Source organism: Octopus bimaculoides, chromosome 20, assembly GCF_046866305.1.
Source record: "Octopus bimaculoides isolate indiv1 chromosome 20, ASM4686630v1, whole genome shotgun sequence".
In the NCBI taxonomy this organism is placed as follows: domain Eukaryota; kingdom Metazoa; phylum Mollusca; class Cephalopoda; order Octopoda; family Octopodidae; genus Octopus; species Octopus bimaculoides.
Genome location: NC_142947.1, coordinates 43366349 through 43386348, shown reverse-complemented (window position 1 = coordinate 43386348; position 20000 = coordinate 43366349). Strand labels below are relative to the sequence as shown.

General features: G+C 37.0%; 1 protein-coding gene across 1 annotated transcript in view; it reads left to right on the top strand.

Annotated features, from left to right (window-relative positions):
• Positions 1–20000, top strand: part of LOC106869877 (guanylate cyclase soluble subunit alpha-2) — a 316455-nt gene that overhangs the window by 291247 nt on the left and 5208 nt on the right.

Sequence of the window (20000 nt, the reverse complement as noted above, 5' to 3'; positions counted from 1 at the left end):
ACAAACAATGTATAAAATCACAACATATACATAAAATATTTTCCTGCATACATTTCATGGGAGTTAAAATGGCGACGGTGTTTAAATGTCAAGTATTAATATATCGTCTGCTTTTCTTTCAATATGTTCTTCGCCTCTCTCTCTCTCTCTCTCTCCTCTCTCTCTCTCTCTCTCTCTCTCTCTCTCTCTCTCTCTCTCTCTCTCTCTCTCTCTCTCTCTCTCTCTCTCTCTCTCTCTATCTCTCCTCTCTCTCTCTCTCTCTCTCTCTCTCTCTCTCTCTCTCTCTCTCTCGCATTATTATCTGGATTTTCTTGTATTTCGGGATAGTCATTTTTGCTTTTCCAAATAATCACACGCAATATATATTTTTTATTCTCTCGTTTATTACTGTTCTTATTTTATTATTTTAATTCATGTCACGCCGGGCGAAATACTTAGCAGTATTTCGTCTGTCTTTACGTTCTGAGTTCAAATTCCGCCGAGGTCGACTTTGCCTTTCTTCCTTTCGGGTTCGATAAATTAAGTACCAGTTGTGTACTGGGGTCGAACTAATCGACTGGCCCCTTCCCTAAAAATTTCGGGCCTTGAACCTAGTGTAGAGAAGATTACTTTAACTCATGCCCATTGTCCGGAAAACTTTTGTAACACATCTGTGACCTCTTCAGTGACACTTTTCGTTTTCGTGTGTGTTCTTGTTCCACTGACTGAGAAAAAAATACGATAACGTAATTTTCTATGCCGGAAATTTCGAAACGACATGCTGCACGGCTTGGTATTTGCGCCGTAAGTTCCAATACGAAGAGATGGTGAACACACAGGACAACCGTTGGTCTTGCCGTGTCCCCAAAACATGTACCGAGAATGATGAAAATCAAACCTCCAGTCAACATCATGGTGTTTGGAGTGATTACTAGCGATGGCGAAGTTATGCCTCGGTTCATCTTCCCATACGGCCTCAGACTCCACACGGAGGCCTTCGTCAGGTCCCTGGAGGAGGTAGTACTATCCTGGGTCCAGAGGGTGGCTGCTGGAAAACCCTGTGTCTGACAACAGCATTCTGCACCATTCACACATGCAGGAGAACCTAGTTATGGCTGTCAGACAATTTCTGCGACCCCCGTCATTCTTAACATCTGGCCACCTAACTCCCCAGACTGCAGTCTCCTTGATTGTTATATGTGGGGCGCAGTTGAGAGAAATAGAGCAACAAAACTCCTTGTAACACCAAAGGTGAACTGAAGGCAAGGGCTATGGCAGCATTCACCAACTTAAGCAAGGAGAGCGTCCAAGAGTTGCAGGAAATTCCAAATTCGTCTGGAGGTCGTGGTTGAAACCAATGGCGATTTTATTGAATAAATTTACTCTTTAGTATTTCAAAATATTTTTATGTAATTTTCGTAAATATATTTTAAAATAAGATGTCACCGGATCCTGTATATGTTCACGTCTGTGTATGATGGGTTCTCACGCAGTTTCATTTATCGAATTCACACGCAAAGCATTGGTTAACCCGGTGTTATAGTAGAAACCGTTTTACAAAGTGCCGCGCAGTTGGACTGAACCCGAAACCATATCTCTGCTAAGTGAGCTTCTTAATAGCTCACCCATACTCCGCACTATACATAGATATACATACATAGACACACACGTATATATATATATATATATACATATATATATATACATTTATTCATATGCATACATATATATACGTATATATATATATGTATACATATATATATATATTATATATGTATATATATATTTGTATATCTATCTATCTATTTATCTATGTATATATATATATATATATATATATATATATATATATATATATATATATATATATATATATATATATATAAAAGTCCATATGAACTACTTAATACAGTTTTTGACATGTAAAGGTGATTATTTAAAAAAATGCTATGAAGTCTGTTCTGAGGATGTTACACACCAGTTTTGGGGAAGAAGTTTTTTTTCTAGTGTGGAAGCGCTTTCGATAAACCTTTATATATATATATATATATATATATATATATATATATATATATATATATATATATATATATATATATATATATATATCGTTCTCTAATTCCCTGCCTAGCTTACTTCTCCTGTCGTACAATCGTTGTTTCATCGCTTTTCTTTTTCGTATTCGTTTTCATCCCTTCTTTTTTCCTTAAACTTTCTTCTGTTTTCCTTTCCATAACCGTCATCTTTTTATTCTTATTAACTACTTGTCCACCATTCCATTCAGCGATATACTTTTCTTTTATTTGTGATTTTTCATTGTTTTTTTTTCTTTTTTCTTTTTTTTCTTTTCACTTTTCTCTTTGCTTTTTCGTTTCGTTTTATTTTTACTATTTCCCTTTCGTTCTGACAAAAAGACTGACTGATATGTTATAAAGAAAACAAAACTGAAATGATAGTGACTGTGTAGAAATCTGAATATGAAACGTTAATAAACTATTTGTTTTCACTGAATTTTCCTCTTTATTTTCCTGATATTTTATTTCGACAGCGAATATCTTTCTAACTTTATTTAGAATATGCTTTTTCGATCTTTCTTTTATCATCACCGTGGGCCTTGTCTTTAATGATTTTTTCTTGCATATATTATCAACTTTTCTCGTGGAATTCACTGACTGTTTGTTTTCCTATCGACTACATACTACCCTTATTTTTTAATTTTCTTTACTACAATTCAGGTTGTTTTCTTTTATGAAAACAAAAAGAAATCTTAAGACAAAAATAAAATAAAATAATAATAAGACGAATTATGTGTAAAGATGTGTTTGAGGCGGTCGTCTGGCTGAAACGTTGGAGCGTCAGACAAAATATCTTCTGCTTGTTATTCCATCTCATTACGTTCTGAATTCAAATCATGGCATACTCTTTTACTTGTTTCAGTCATTTCACTGCGGCCATGCTGGAGCACCACCTTTAGTCGAGCAAATCGACCCCAGTATATATTCTTTGTAAGCCTAGTACTTATTCTATCGGTCACTTTTGATGAACCGCTAAGTTACGGGGACGTAAACACACCAGCATCGGTTGTCAAGTGATGTTGGGGAGACAAACACAGACACACAAACACACACATATATATACATATATACGACGGGCTTCTTTCAGTTTCCGTCTACCAAATTCACTCACAAGGCTTTGGTCGGCCCGAGGCATTAGTAGAAGACACTTGCCCAAGGTGCTACGCAGTGGGACTGAACCCGGAACCATGTGGTTGGTAAGCAAGCTACTAAATTTGCTTTTAATTCTTACGTCATCGATTAAAATAGTACCAGTCGTGTGCATGGGTCGATGTAAACTACTGTTCTGCTCTGCTCTACCACCGTTCTTTCAAATTTTAGCACGTGGTCAGCTATTTTTTGAAAGGGCTGTAAGTTGATTACATCAACCCCTGTGCGCCACCCATGTTTAGTTTACCGAAGCCGGAAGGATGAAAGGTATACTTGACCTCGGCGGAATTAGAACTAGGAACGTGAAGACGAGCAAAACGTCGCTTGGCATTATTACCCGGCGTGCTAACAGTTCTGCCAGCCCGCCACTGCCAGCCCGCTGTACATACATTAGAAACAAATTTATTTTAATGTAATCGTTCGGTTGTTTTATATATATATATATGTGTGTGTTTGTGTGTGTGTGTGTGTGTGTGTGTGTGTGTGTGTGTGTGTGTGTGTATGCGCGTGTGTGTGTGTGCACGTGTGTGTGTGCCTGTGTTTATAACCTCACCATCGTTTGACAACCGATGTTGGTGAGTTTATGTCCCCATAACTTAGCAGTTCAGTAAAAAAAAGACCGATAGAATAAGTACTAGGCCTGTAAGGAATAAGTCCTGGGGTCGATTTTTTCGACTAAAATCTTTTAAGGTGGTGCTTCAGCCTGTCCGCAGTCAAATGCCTGAAACAAGTAAAAGAATAAACGAACAGTTGAACACTGGGGCCATATAATTGAATCCTCTCAGAATTGTTGGCCTTTCACCAAAATTAAAATCGTCGATTGCTGCCATTATCAAAAGCAATAGATCGTAAAAATCGTTAAAGAATCAATCAATATTACTTACGCTGACAAGTTATGGCTCCTTCCTTTCTGATTTGAAACCCCCGCCGAAATCAAAAGCTGTCTTCCTTCCGGGATTTAAAAATTAAAAAACAAAAAATAAACAAAAGTATAATTCAAATTCTCGAATCGATGTAGGCCTTCTGTCCATTCTCCTCCGCCCCACGGCACAATTTTCTGGTCAGGTACCTAATTTAGAAACATTTATTCATAATAATGATTTTAATATTTATAATTTCGTTTAATTTCTTTCAATTTTTATCTTTCATTTCCGGCTATAATTTTTCACTGACCTATATCTTGATTCCAAGCTTTGATTCCCATTTTTGTCTGCAATTGTTCCTTCCTGATTTCCATTTTTGTCTGCAATGGTTCCTTCCTGATTTTCTTGTATAGCGTTCTCAAGTTTTTTTTAGTTAATTTTGTTTTTTGTTCGATCTTTTCTCTTTTTTCTTTCCTATATTTTGTCCGATCTTTTTCTTTCCGATTTTCTTTTTGTCCGATCTTTTTCTTTTCTTTTCCTTTTTCTTCTTGGTTTCATTCTTTAAGTTCTTAACTTATGTTTCTTTGACAAAAAAATATGAAATATTCGATTTTTGTTTTAAAAATAAAGCCAAAATGGCGACTGTATGTTCATATGGAACATTGATGTATCGTCTGGTTCCTTTCAGCTCAGTTATTTGCCTGTAACATTTTCATTCATTTATTTATTTACTTATTTTGTTTAATTTATTGGTATTTTGAGCTTTTTCCTTTATGAAAAAATACATGTGACCAAATAACTCTAGACACATTTTTAATGTCGATGGAGGTGTATGTATGAGGTCGGGTTGGGTTGGGTTGCTTTGGGTGTAGTTGTGGTGTGGAAAGGACGTGTGTGTGGCTTTGGTCAGTTTTGTGGGGAAAACAATATTCAGTCCTCAGAACTTGTCATAATGACATCTTTTGTGTTCTGTAAAACTGATTTGAAGGAAGAGGAGGGGTGACGGTGGGAAAGGAGAGGGAGGGGGAGGAAAGGATGAAAGAGAAGAGGGAGAAGTGGAAGAGGAAAGGGAAGAGGAGGAAGGAGAGGAAAGGTAAGAGATGGAGGAAGAGGAGGAGAGAAAGAGAAAGAGGAAGGGTAAGAGGAGGAGGAGGAAGGGAAGAGGAGAAAGAAGGGGAAGAGGAGGAAGGGAAGCTGAGAAGCGATGACAGCGACGACGAAGGATGATGCTACTGCTGCTTACTATTGATGATGACAACGATGATGACGATGATCAATGCTGCTACTACTGCTACCATTGCTAATGCTGCTGCTCTAATACTAATGGCGATGACCACCACGACGAGGAGCACAATGGGAAGGAAAGACAGCTGTCACTGCAGTAAAATATCAATGTGAAAGGGAGGAGGGTTGGTTTAGTCTAATTTGATGAGAAATGAAGACAAAAAGAAAAGAAAAGAAAAAAGGCGATGGAGGAGGCGATGAAGAAGAGGTTGTTGCTGCTTGTGATGCTGGTGGTGGTGGTGGTCTTCGTCGCAGTAAAACAAAACAGAAAAAATCAAGAGAAAAAGAATTTAAAGAAAAACATAAGACAAATTTTTTTAAATGACGGACGGAAACTGGAAGATGGCAGACGATAGAAGTAAATGACAAAGGAAGTCAGAAGACAAGAAAAAGACTGAGGAAACGGAATCTGATAAAATAAACTTAAAAACCAAAATAACATTGAAAATGCACCCAAAAATAAAAAACAGGACAAATGTCGTAAAAAGAATAAAGACACCTAAATTAATAAAGATTTTTTTTTTCTAAAACGGCATCAAATTGATTTTAAATTGTTTGTTAATGAAAAAATCGATATTGACTAAGATAGTTTTTTTTTTTTGTATATATTCTGTAGTTGTTTTTGTATGAAGCTGTGTGTTTTGGTGGAGATGCTGTTGGTTATGTTAGCTCTGATGGTTGCGTGGTGGAAGTGATGCTCATGAAGCTGGTGTTGTTGACGGCGGGGGATCCTAGTAGTGTTGGTGGTGATGGTCCTGTTTGGTGTTAGTCGTGGTTGTGGTGGCTGTTGCACTTGGCGGGTTTCGCTTTCTTTCTATTTCTTGGCTCACATCAAGTGAAAATATTTGGAGAATTCTTTTCTACAAACAAAAGCACTCATATTCTTTTCTACTCTAGGCACAAGGACCGAAATTTATGGGAAAGGGGCCAGTCTATTACATCGACCCCAGTACGCAACTGGTACTTTTGTGTAATATATAATTGATTATTGATAATTTTCACTAGATTCATTGCAGTCATATTTACTTTTATTTCGCATTCCTTCATTCCTTAGTATAAAGTAGTCAACAGAAAGAAAAGAAAATGGAAGCAAATTTTTTGCTGCTTCTTTTCAGTTATATCAAGAGCAGTGATGATGTTTTCTTTGCATTCTATTATTTTCGAGAAAGGAGCGTCAAAAAGAGAAAGACTGAGAAATCTGATAAAGCAGGAAGTAAAAAATTTGCGTCCCTTACCTTTTCTTTCTGTTGACAACTTAACACGGTTGAAAGGCAAGCAGCGAAAATATCTACTTGCCTTTCAGCCGTGTTAAACCAGCAGTCATGTTGTCAACTGTTTTTTTCTCTTCAAATGTTGATGTCTGTTTTATTGCTCTCTGATATATTTCGTATGATTATTCGGTAACGAAGAATACACATTTTATCTTTTGTCTTCTACGTGTTTCAACCGGCCCAAGACTATAGTAGAACACACACACACACACACACACACACACACACACACACACACACACACACACACGGTTGCTTTCTAAGATAGTTTAACCAATGAACAGAATATTTTTGATCCCTTCTTAAGACCTGAATTCAGTCATGTGACCCCAGAGTTTTCTTGACTATTTCACACATAGAGCGAAAAGAAGAAACCGACCAATTTGTGTGTGTGCGTGTGTGTGTGTGTGTGTGTGCGTGTGTGTGTGTGTGTGTGATTAAAAAGTAAAATTTTTATCCATTCGTTCATGCCTCTTTCTGTTAAATTTAAGAACTACATTTGTTTGTATTTGTTTTTTATGTAAACAAACTTTCTATATATGCTTTCGGTGCGAATGGTTTTACATTCGGTGTAAAATGCGGTGCCGTATTTTACAATTCTGTAAATGATAATAATGATAATAAAATAAATGGAAGTGGAGAGACAAGTTACTGAAGAGATTGCAAGAGTGCAATGAAATAATTTAACAAAAAACTATATGAATTAATAAAGGACTGAACCAGTGCGTGTGTTTATTACCGGCATAATGCCTCTCCCAAGGTTTAATTGTATAATAATGATACTTTTATATAAGCTTATATGTGTGGGGGGGGGGCTTCTTTCTGTTTCTGTCTACCAAATCCATTCACAAGGCTTTAATCGGCTTGAGGCTATAGTGCCCAAGGTGCCACGCAGTGGGACTGAACCCGGAACCATGTGGTTGGGAAGCTAGCTTCTTACCACACAGCCACGCCTCCGCCTATACCAGAAATTAAAGGTGGCGTTCTTTGAGACCTGTGAACAGAGAACGCAAAACGGTTTCAATCCAATTTCAAATGACTTTTCCTCTTTTTGTTTTACTTAGTCCATTATATTCGTGAAGGAATAGATGTCTCAATGGCCATTGAGACTTAGCAAATATGGGTTACTACGAATATGGGTTACTACGAGTGCAAAATGAAAAGTGATCGATATTTGGTTTGCAATTTTAATGAGCGAAAAACTATAAATAGAAAATAAATAAAAACACATTGAGAATAATTATTAATTTATTTTTTTTATTACAGTTCTCTCCCCTACACTTTCTCTCTCTCCTTCTCTCCCTCACTCCTTTTCTCCTTCATTCTCTCTCTTTCTCCCTCTCTCTTTCTCTCTTTCTCCCACCTCTCTCTCCTTCTCTCATTCACTCTCACTTTCTTTCGCGCGCTCTCCTTCTATTACTCTTTCTCTCTCTCACTCTCTCCCTCTCCCTCCGTCAGTTTCTCATTCTCACTCACTTTCATTCTTCCTCTCTTCTCTCTCTCTGTCTCCCCTTCTCTCCCTCTCCCTCCCTCTCTCTCTCTCTCACTCTTCCTAGTTTTGTGTCTTTTTTTGTCAGTTTTATTTATTAGTTCTTTATTGTGGTTTCTTTTCTGGTCAACTTTGGTCTAATTGAAATGACAGTTAAGTAGGTGAAAGCGTATCAGACGATAAAAACTGTAAAATGCCATTAAAATAAAATCACATTCGTTGAAATAGAAATAAATATTTAAAAAAAGCAGTTGAAGATAAATATATTTTTTCATGCATGTGTATGTGTGTGTGTGTGTGATGTATGTGTGTGTGTGTGATGTATGTGTGTGTGTGTGTGTGTGTGTGAGCGTATGTTAGTAAATCTGTGTGTGCGCGTGTTAATTAAATTACAAGTCACACTTATATGACATACTTCATCTTTTATTAGAGCTCTTCAGCGAAAGGCCAACAGCACACTTGCTGAAGTAGTAGTCATCGAATCATTGAATCAACAGAGAGACATTCAGGCGTGGCTGTGTGGTAAGACGTTCGCTTCCCAACCACATAGTTCTTGGTTCAGTCACACTACATGGCACCTCGGCAAGTTTCTTCTGGTGTTGGTGGAGAGGAGAGGGAGAGAGGAGGATAAAGGGAGGGGAAGGAGAAGGAGAGGTGGTGGTGAGTGAAATGTGTTTTTCTCTTCCGTTACTTTGCCAGTCCGTGAAGCATCCACGCAGTTAGTTGAAGGGAGGGGAACGCTTAAGGGGTGGGGAAGGTAGGGGAGACGAGGGTGGTGTGGGTGGAATGGAGAGGTTTAAATAAGAGGAAGAAGTAGGGATGGGGAGAGGAGGAGGAGGAGGAGGATAAAGGGAGGGAAAAGAGAGGAAGAGGTGGTGGTCAGTGAAATGTGTTTTTCTCTTCTGTTACTTTGCTCGTCTGTCACGCTTTCACGTGATTAGTTGAAGGGAAACGTGAAGAGCGAAAGAGAAAAAGAGAGTGAGTCGAAGAATGAGAGAGAAAGAGGGAAAATCTCTGTATTAAGTCTATAAAATTGTGCATAAAGTATATAAAGTGTATATATATATATATAAAGTGCATTAAGTAATCATCGTATTCCAATTTCCTTCACATTTCGAGGATTAGCAGATGAGCGAATGTCATTTGATACAGACACGACACAGGCTACGTTTTCAGGATATTTGGATTAAGTTTTCAGAAATAACCGAAAAGGTTTACCATTATTTCCATGAAATAATCACCGACTCCGTTAGTGTGTGTATATGTATTTTAAAGATGATTTTTAGACACGGCGGAAGAGAGTTAATGAAAAATAAAGCGTAATACGGGTGTTTCTGATTTGAGCACACAACAAGCAGTTCAAGGGAGAAGAAGTGTCAGTCAATACTAACTATCACCGCTAGAACTCGACTAGTAGGTACTTAATTGATCGACCCCGGGGGAGTGAAAAGTGAAGTCAGAGAGATTTGAACGCAGAGCGCAGGCGAATACTACGGAGTAATCTAGCCGTTACTCTAGCAACTCTGCCTCGTACATATGTGTGTGTGTGCATATACATACTGTATATATACACACACACAGACATATATATACATATTTATGTTTATATATGTGTGTGTATGTTTATATATGTATATATATATATATACATGTATACATACATGTGTATGTTTGTGTTTGTGTTTGTGTGCGTATGTGTATAAACATTTGTATGTTTGTGTCCATGTATGTATACAAACATACATGTAGACACAAACACACACAGACAAACGGACAGAGAAATAGACAGAGAGAAAGAGAGAGCGAGAGACATACATGCATAGAGAGAGAGAGAGGGGGAGAGATAGAGAGATAGATAGACAGAGAGGCAGACAGACAGTCAAACAGACAGATAAGAAGAGAGTGAAAGAGGGAGTTACTGTCATTCAAGTCCGAGATTAACCATTAATCATAAAAAACGACTGTCAGTTTCACCGGCTTTGGTTCATCGGGTAATCACATAAACATCTTTTTCTTTTCTGAATATTGAGATAATAATGACAATATACATACGTACTTACATACATGTAAACATATACAAACAGATATATACATTTATACATACATGTATGTGTGTATATATATATATATATATATATATATATATATATATATACATATGTGTGTGTGTGTGTGTGTGTACAGACATATGAATAGAGACATACATACATATGTGCGTATGTATGTATTTATTTATGAATATTCATACAAACACGTATATAAAAATATGTATGCAGATGTGTGTGATTGTATGTGTATGAATGTATACGCGCGCGCGTGCGCACACACACACTCACGCACACACACACACGTTCTTCGTTTTGTTTTCTTTTGTATTTTGTAATTGTTTCGTTTTCCTTTCGAATTTCCACTTGTGACATTTCCTCGCTTCCATTTATTTACCCACAATCTACATAACAACTTCATGTACCGCAACAAACAGTGTTTGTCTGTATGCCCTTTCCTTCCTTCCTTCCTTCCTTTCTTTCTTCCTTTTTTATTTCTTCGACTTCAAAATTAAATTGCTTTTCTCATTATTACTATACGAAGCAAAACGTTAAGATGCTTCCACATTTCATAAATGAAATCACATTATCATAGGAATGACTTTATTGTTATTTGTCACACTTGCCATCACCATTATTCAAAAGGAAAAAGCAAAATGAGACGCAAAATCGTTAATACGCCGAATAAAATACCCAGCGTCATTTCGTCCGTATTTACGTACTGAGTTCAGATTGTACCGAGATTGACCTTGCTTTTCATCCATTTCGGAGTCTGTACAATACGTTCCTGTTAACGAGATCGATGCAATATATTTGCACCCAACCCGAAAACTTGCTGGCCTTAAAATAAAGAAAAATTTTGCACGCCGGTCAAAATGCTTAGCATCATTTCGTCTGTCCTTACGTTTTGAGTTCATATTTCGCCGAGATCGACTTCACCTTTCATCCTTTCGGGATCGAAAGCTTAAGTACCAGTTAACCACTGGAGTCGATGAAATTGACTAATTCCTCCCCAAAAATTTCAGGCCTTGTGCCTTTATTAGAAAGGATTATTATACAGCGCCCTTGTCATTATTATGGAAAGGAATGTGAGGCTGGAATGAGAAGTTCTCTTCTCCAGCTAATTTGTTAACAAGGATCGATGACTGGCAATAATGAATAGAGGCAGAAACGTTAGCCCTCTGGGCGAAATGCTTAGCGATATTTCGTCTGTCTTTATTGAGCAAATATTCTGATCAATACCTCAGATTTGCTTGTCAGTTGTTTGACCTTAACCAGTTGAGCATATTCCTTAGTGGCTGATAATATGTGCATCTCTGATCACGAGCAGAAGTAGTGGGGGAGTATCATAACCATGTGTTGAGAGCAGTTCTTTGGGGTTTGAATAATTCTGGTATGGAGACGTGGACGTTTTGTTCATCATCCTTAAAATAAACCTTATTCATGGGCATTTTGAGCGGGATGGGCTACTCAACCTGAAGAGAATTCTAACTGGGCCCCACCTGCAAGGTCTTGATACGAGATCACCATAGCACGCACACATGGACGTGATGCATGTGCCTGGTGTACCCTTATCAGACGTGTAGTCATGATGGGTATGCTGGGCTTCGTATATTTGTACCCCAGTGTCACTTTGATGACGTGCGCTGCTCAAGACGAAATTGCAAGAATTTGGATTATGAGAAGAGCGTTTTTCATCCCAGTATTTGCAGGGACACTCGGGGTACTTACAACCAAGTTCGAGAAATATGTCAGAGAAATCGAAATTTACATGAGAGCAGGGCAAGCCCCAAAAAGCTGCGCTGCTGGGGACAGCTAGGATCTTGTGATTGGTACTTGGATGTTGAATGTCTCCCACGATTATTAACAACCAAATGTCAAACCTTATAATGTGTGGAAAGAGAACCTGTGAGACCTCTGACAACAAGCTGCTGTCCGCTCTCACAGAACCCAACTGAACAAACAAAACCGAACGCTGTAAGTAAAACAATAATAATGCTACTAATAATAATAATAATATTTTTTTCTAATACAGCACATTGCGTGACATTTTCAGGGAGGGGGCAAATCGATTACATCGACCCCAGTAGTTCATTATCACGAAAGGACGAAGGGCAAAGTTGAGCTGAACGGAATTTGAACTTTAAACGTAAATAACCAGAAGAAAAGCCACGCATTTTGTCCGGCGCGCTAACAATTGAGCCGGCTTCTTTTCTCAAACCATTGTTCTCCACCATAAAAACAAGAAAACAAAGGAGATTTCAATGTTCTTGTCACACACTGTTGTTCTTCCGTTTTTACCATTGTATTCAACGGAATATTAAATAAGTCCAAACCTTTCAACTTGACTCGAATTGTTTTCTCCTTTCACTTCCTGACTTCATTTATCCTCTCTGGTCGTTCTAATAGCATTTGCAATCACTCTTTTTTTGATGCTGCTGCTGTTGGTGGTGTTGTTGTTGTTGTTGTTGTTGTTGGTGGTGGTGGTGGTGGTGGTGGTCGTCGTCGTCGTCGTCGTCGTCGTGTCGCTTTCTTTTTCTTCTCCTCCTCCTCCTCCTCCTCCTGCCTCCGTATTTTCTTTTTCTTCTTCACCTTCCTATTCTTATTCTATTTCTTTTTCTCCTTTTCTTCTCTTCCTCATTCTTCTTCCCAGCCCCATCCTCTTTCTTTCTCTTTTTCTCTTCCTTACCTTCTTCTTCTTCTTCTTATCCTCTTCACAATCTTTTAATTATTCCGTTTCTTTTTCTACTCCTTCTTTCTCTCTTCCTCATTCTTATTCTTCTTCTTTTTGTTCTTCTTTTTCTTTTCCTTCTCCTGCTTCTTCTCCTGCTTCTTCTTCTTCTTCTTCTTCTTCTTCTTCTTCTTCTTCTTCTTCTTCTTCTTCTTCTTCTTCTTCTTCTTCTCCTCCTCCTCCTCCCCATTCTTACCCCCCGCCTTTCCATTCTTTCTTTTCTTTTCCTTCTCTTGATTCTTCTCCTACCCTGCCTCTTTCTTCTCCTCCTCCAACTCCCCTCTCCACCTTCTCCCCCCTCTCTCTTCCATCTTTCCCCCTCCTTCCACATCCTCCTCCTCTTTCTTCATCTTCTTGTCGTTTGTGACTACTGTTACTGTTAATGATGCTGATGATGTTGATGTAGTTGCTGTTGTTGATATTGATCCAAATATTCGTGTAACTTTCCGCGTTGATGTTTATCTCATTTGCATGTTGTTCTTGTTGTTCCTAGTGGTGAGATGGCGGTGGCTGAGTATTCCTGTTGTTTTCGTCATTGTTTTTTGCTGTCGGGTGACGCTTCCATTGTTGATCTTTGAATCATTTGCTGAAATCCTACACAGACTTTCATCTCCTTTATATTATTTCTGTTTCTGTTGTCGTTACTGTTTCCCATCCTTTTGACAACTTTTATATTAATGAGCGGTCGTTTCAACTTACCAAGCAACCTAATATACCACGCGTAATTCATTCATGGTCTCATAAATACAGTTACTCTAAAAACACTCGCAAAAGCAATGAAAAGCTTCTCATCTCCAACCTAAGAACATCTGCTCCAGAGGGTATCAACATGCTTCTCAGTTCATCATTTACATTGGACGATAGGTGTGCTCGTCTTGTTTGTTGTTAACACAGCGTTTCGGCTGGTGTACTCTCCAGCCTTCATCAGGTGTCCTGGTGGAATTTCCAACCCAACCCTTTATTTGAATAATGGGGTACTCTCTTCTCATTTCCAATACTTATTTTTTAAAAGCCTGGTACTTATTCTATCGGTTTCAGTTGCCGACCCGCTAAGTTACAGGGACGAAAACACACTAGTATCGGTTGTCAGGCGATGATGGAGGACGTGTGTGTATGTGTATGTATTTATAAATATACATATTTCTTTATTGCCCACAGGGGGCTAAACACAGAGGGGACAAACAAAGGGAATAAGTCGATTAGATCGACTCTTGTACGCAGCTGGTACTTATTTAATTGACCCCGAAAGGATGAAAGGCAAAGTCGATCTCGGCGAAATTTGAACTCAGAACGTAACGGCAACCGAAATACCGCTGAGCATTTCGCCCGACGTGCTAACGATTCTGCCAGCTCGCCGCCTTACATATACATGTATGTGTTTGTATGTATGTATGTATGTGTGTATATTTGTATGTATGTACGTATGGATGGATGTACGGATGGATGGATGTACGGATGGATGGATGGATGGATGGATTTATTTGTGTGTTTAGTGTGAGTGTTGATTTTCGTCATAATGTCAAAAAAAAAAACACTGATAAAAAAAACATTGTGCAAGAAACAAAACCTAAATGATTTTTCAAAATCGTATTAAGCAATATCTCAGACGATCTGTCGGTATTCACTGCTTGGTCGTATATAACCACAGCAACCGGAAAATTGTTCAAATATATGGCGTTGAAACGGTGTTAACTTCCGGATAATTCCGGCGCCGTCACCTCGCAACGGAATATTGACGGATTAAACCGAAGTGTGTATGGCGGCGGGAAGGTAAATGCGGTTGGAAGGTGGGGAGGATCAGCATGTATATGTGTACGCGTGTGTGTGTATGCGTGTGTTTGTTTTTGTCTGTTGTGTTTAATAAATCTTAAACCGAGTGTTTAGAAAGAAGCGGTGATGGTTTTGGTGGTGGCAGCGCTGGTAATGTTCACGTTGGTGCTGATGATGATGGTAGGAGTAGGGGGTGAGGACTGCTGGTGTCGCCGGTGGTTACGGCAGTAGAAGTGGTCCTTGTGTTGACGCTGCTGCTGCTACTGCTGCTGCTGCTGGTTTTGGTGTTGGCAACGGTGATAGAGGGCTGCTGTTGGTGCTGGTGAGAGCGACTTCAAGAGTGGCGGCGATGATGCCAGTGATGCTGGTGATGGTAGTGGTGGTAGTGATTCAGGTGATGATGGTGGTCGTCGTGGTCGACGTGGTGTTGCCAGTGATGATGTTGTTGGCGATAGTTGTGGTGGTGATGGTTATGGCACCGGCGGTAGTGATGGCGAGATTTCCAACGGTGATGATATAAGTATCTTTGAGTCTGGGAGATGATGGGGATGATGATGATGATGATGACAACGACGACGACGACGATGATGATGATGGTGATGATCATAATGATGATGGCGATGATGATGATGACGACGACGACGACGACGATGATGATGATGATGATGGCGATGATGAAGATGATGATGGTGATGAGGAGGAAGGGGAGGAAGGGGAAGAGGGTGATGATGATGATGAGCGTGTGATCGTTTGTGTGGGTACGAGTTTAGACGGAAAACAGGCTTCGACGTGTACCTTGTGGCTCTTTCGAGACTCTACCTATTGCCAGTACAAGAATACATTAAGCAGTCGTATGCTTTGGATAATTATGATGTTCTTCTACAAGAGAAACCGAGGTTCTTAGATCAGAGGTGCCTCTTTTTGGTATCCGGTGCTGATGAGAAGAGAGCAACTTCGAAATTCCTGCACCCACCACTTCAACAACGAAAGGTGGTTTTACACCATTTTCTCTCCAGCGAGAATATTTCTCTATCACAGCCTACAGTGAAAAGCCTTTTTATGTGTGCAAAATATCTCTCAAACACCTCTAAACTGATATCACATACACACACGCACGCACACACAAACACACACACATACATGCTGATAAAAAAAAAATATATGTATATATATATATATATATATATATATATATATATTGAAGGAGCTACTAACAAGATTAGTTACAAATAATTAAAAAAAACTCTTAATATACATTAGTCTTGAGGTGGATGATTAATTTCAGAAAACCTCTTAGAAAAATTTGTGCTTAATTAAAAACAATTCATTAATAATATTTATAAAACATTAAGAGTTTCAACTAAATCATTCTCCCCTTTCCCTCTACCCCACTTTCCTCTCTCTCATTCTCTCTCTCTCTCTCTATATATATATATATATATATATATATATATATATATATATATATATATATTTTTATATATATATATATAACAAACTCATAGACAAACTAAAAGACAGATAGACAGATAAACAGACTAACAGATTCATTTACTGAGTGTGTTGGGAACACGTTGACACGTAGCTAGGCGTAAAATATTTCGTATGAAAATACATCGATGTCCCTGAATATATATATGTGTGTGTGTGTGTGTGTGTGTGTGTGTGTGTGTGTACTTGTATGTTTGAGTGTGTGTGTGTGTGTGTTTGTGTGTGCAAACGCAAACATTCTCACAGATCAGGTTGCCCCGTATAAGAGGATTCATAAGCCTTCATTTCACGCACGTATACACATCTATCATATAAATATATATATATATATATATATATATATATATATATATATATATATATATATATATATATACACACACTGACACGCACACATATACATATATATATACATACATACATACATACACACACACGCAGCGGTAGACAGTTCCATAGATCAACCTTAATGTGCCATCTTGAGAAATTTATAGTAGCGTTGTTTGGTGTTTAATGTAGAGATATGTTCAGCAAAGTTATACAAGCACACACGTTTACATATATATATATATATATATATATATATATATGTGTGTGTGTGTGTGTGTGTGTGTGTGTGTGTGTGTGTGTGTGTGTGTGTGTGTTATGTACATATATATATATATATACACTCACATATAATACATATGTATATATATACTCATATAATATATATAACATATATACATATATTATATATATTATATCATATATACATGTTATATATATATATATATATATATATATATATACTTACACAAATATTTATATATACATACATAATATATATATATATATATATATATATATATATATATATATATATATATATATATATACTTATATGCACATTGTCACACACGCAGATCAAGTGTTATCGTCCATCTTGTGAAAATCATAGCAATGGAGTCGGTATTTTGTTTATATAATGAAATATTTGGCACATATGTGCACAGAGATAGAGACATACTCTTACGCACACACACACACACACACACATATATATATATATATATATATATATATATATATATATAAACACAAGCACTTACTCACGCATTAAGTCTCACATAGCAACCATTATCCGACATCTTTTAAAATGCATTGCAATGGTGTATGTTTATGTAGAGAACTGCCTTGTACACATATACGCATACATGTAAACACACACACACACACGTATGTATACATATTTATATATATATATATGTATCTCTCTCTCTCTCTCTCTCTCTATATATATATATATATATATATATATATATATATAGACGTGAAGTGAGGAAGAGGTCACAATATGCCGTCTTGCGAAGACCATACCAATAAGCTTCGTAGATTCATGGGTAGAAATGCGTAACACATAAAGATAAAATATACAGCCGTTGCTATGTGGTAAGAAGCTTGCTTTGCAACCGCATAGTTCCAGGTTCAATCCCGTCGCGTGACACTTTGAACGAGTATCTTCTGCTAGATCCTCAGACTGACCAAAACCTGTGCGTGTGCGTGTGCATATATATATATATATGTGCATATATATTATCTTTATCTTATGATATTTACTTTGTTTTATTTTATACTCATTTATTGTACTTTTAATTATTAATTTTTCTATATGTGATTTTCATCGATGAGTTCTTGAAACTTGGTTATTTTCCCTAAAACTATATATTTTATATATATATATATATATATATATATATATATATATATATATATATATATATATATATACGACGGGCTTCTTAAAATATATAAATATATATATATATGAAATATATAGTTTTAGGGAAAATAACCAATTTTCAAGAACTCATCGATGAAAATCCACTATCACATATAGAAAAATTAATAATTAAAAGCACAATAAATGAGTATAATATAAAGTAAAGTAAATATCATAAGATAAATATAATAAATTATATTATATTTATATTATATTATATTATAATAAATTATAATATAATTTATTATATTATATTTATTATATTTATCTTATGATATTTACTTTACTTTATATTATACTCATTTATTGTGCTTTTAATTATTAATTTTTCTATATGTGATAGTGGATTTTCATCGATGAGTTCTTGAAAATTGGTTATTTTCCCTAAAACTATATATTTTATATATACTTTATCTATAAGGCTCAATTTAATTTTAATTTTTTATAAATTGATTTTAATTGAGTTTTTTTACCTGTAATTTTGGATTTTGTCCCTAATATTATTATTATATATATATATATGTATGTATGTATGTATGTATGTATGTATGTATGTGTGTGTGTGTGTGTGTGTGTGTGTGTGTGCAATATATATGTATGGTGGGGGGGGGGGGGTAGCGAGGACTAAATAAGTCTTCACCTCCGAGAGGTTGCCATTCACACTCTCTTGTCAACCACCGACACCGCCTTCACCAGATTTCAGCTGCCCATAAATATGTACATGGAGTGCAGATAAATGATGATTACATCAGCTCATCAGATGATAACTGTCTCATTAATGAAACATCAGATCAGTACATCAAGGCGTTATTGTGACTTGCGACTTGCAATTCAGCAACTAATATATCATTTCCTGAATATCTATTCTTAAATATGCATTGACAAGCAAGAGCGAAATCACCGGAAACTCTATTTCAACAGCAGGTATAATATCAGGTTTAATACGAGAGAGCCTTCTCCTAATTTTTTTTCCCGCCAAACTATACACTAGGACTCATAGGTGAGAAGGTGTTGATTTTGGAACTGTTCCTTCTTCAAGAACATTTAGTTGTCACCCAGATAGAAACCAGGATTCTTTTTACGACCCTGCCCCCTCTCCCGCACAAGCTCACATGTATACATATATGATCAGTGTTTCACCGTATTTTATAGAACGCCTATATCTACATCGGCGATCAGTATTTCAATATATTTTGTCTAACTATATCTGTATATATAATCAGTAACTATTGTATCCGCATATGTGGCCCGTATATACACACACCTATCTATCTATTTATCTATCTATCTATCTATCTATCTATCTATCTGTCTATCTATCTATCTATCTATCTGTCTATCTATCTATCTATCTATCTATCTTTATCTATCTATCTATCGATCTATCTATCTATCTATCTATCTATCTATCTATCTTTATCTATCTATCTATCTATCTATCTATCTATCTACCTATCTATCTATCTATCTATCTATCTATCTATCTATCTATCTATTTATCTATCTATCTATCTATCTGTGTGTGTATATTATGTAACCCCCTTTGTTGACCACCATACGGTGACCACCAACTATTTAGGGTGCAATGGTGGTTTTGGGCAGTGTTTTTGGTGGCTCTCTTGTCCTCCTATTGTTATCAAAGAGTATCCATTTCTCATCAATACAAAAACGGTTCTCTTTCCAACAGAGAAATCAACGTGGAACACACTGTAAGGCGTCTGTTTCTTTGAATCTCATTAAGTTGATGGGAAACAAACCTATCCACCTTTTTGACTTTTCCAATTTTTTTCAAGTGTCGAGAAGCAGTTGCGGGAAATGTCTGGAGCTATGATCCGATTTTTCGGACCGTTGTTCTCGGATTTCGTTTAACCAAATCATTCAATTCATCATGCCGAATAACTGATTTTGGTCTCCCTCTTGGTTCATTTTTAAGGCTTTCATCTCCTGAACGAAATCTTTGGAACCATCTTTTAACAATTCTAATGTCAACAGAATCGTTACCAAAAGCCCGCTTGATGTTTCGTAGAACTTTGGTGGCAGAGTGACCCAACTTGTATTCGTACAAAAAACCACTCGGTACTGTTCAGTTGT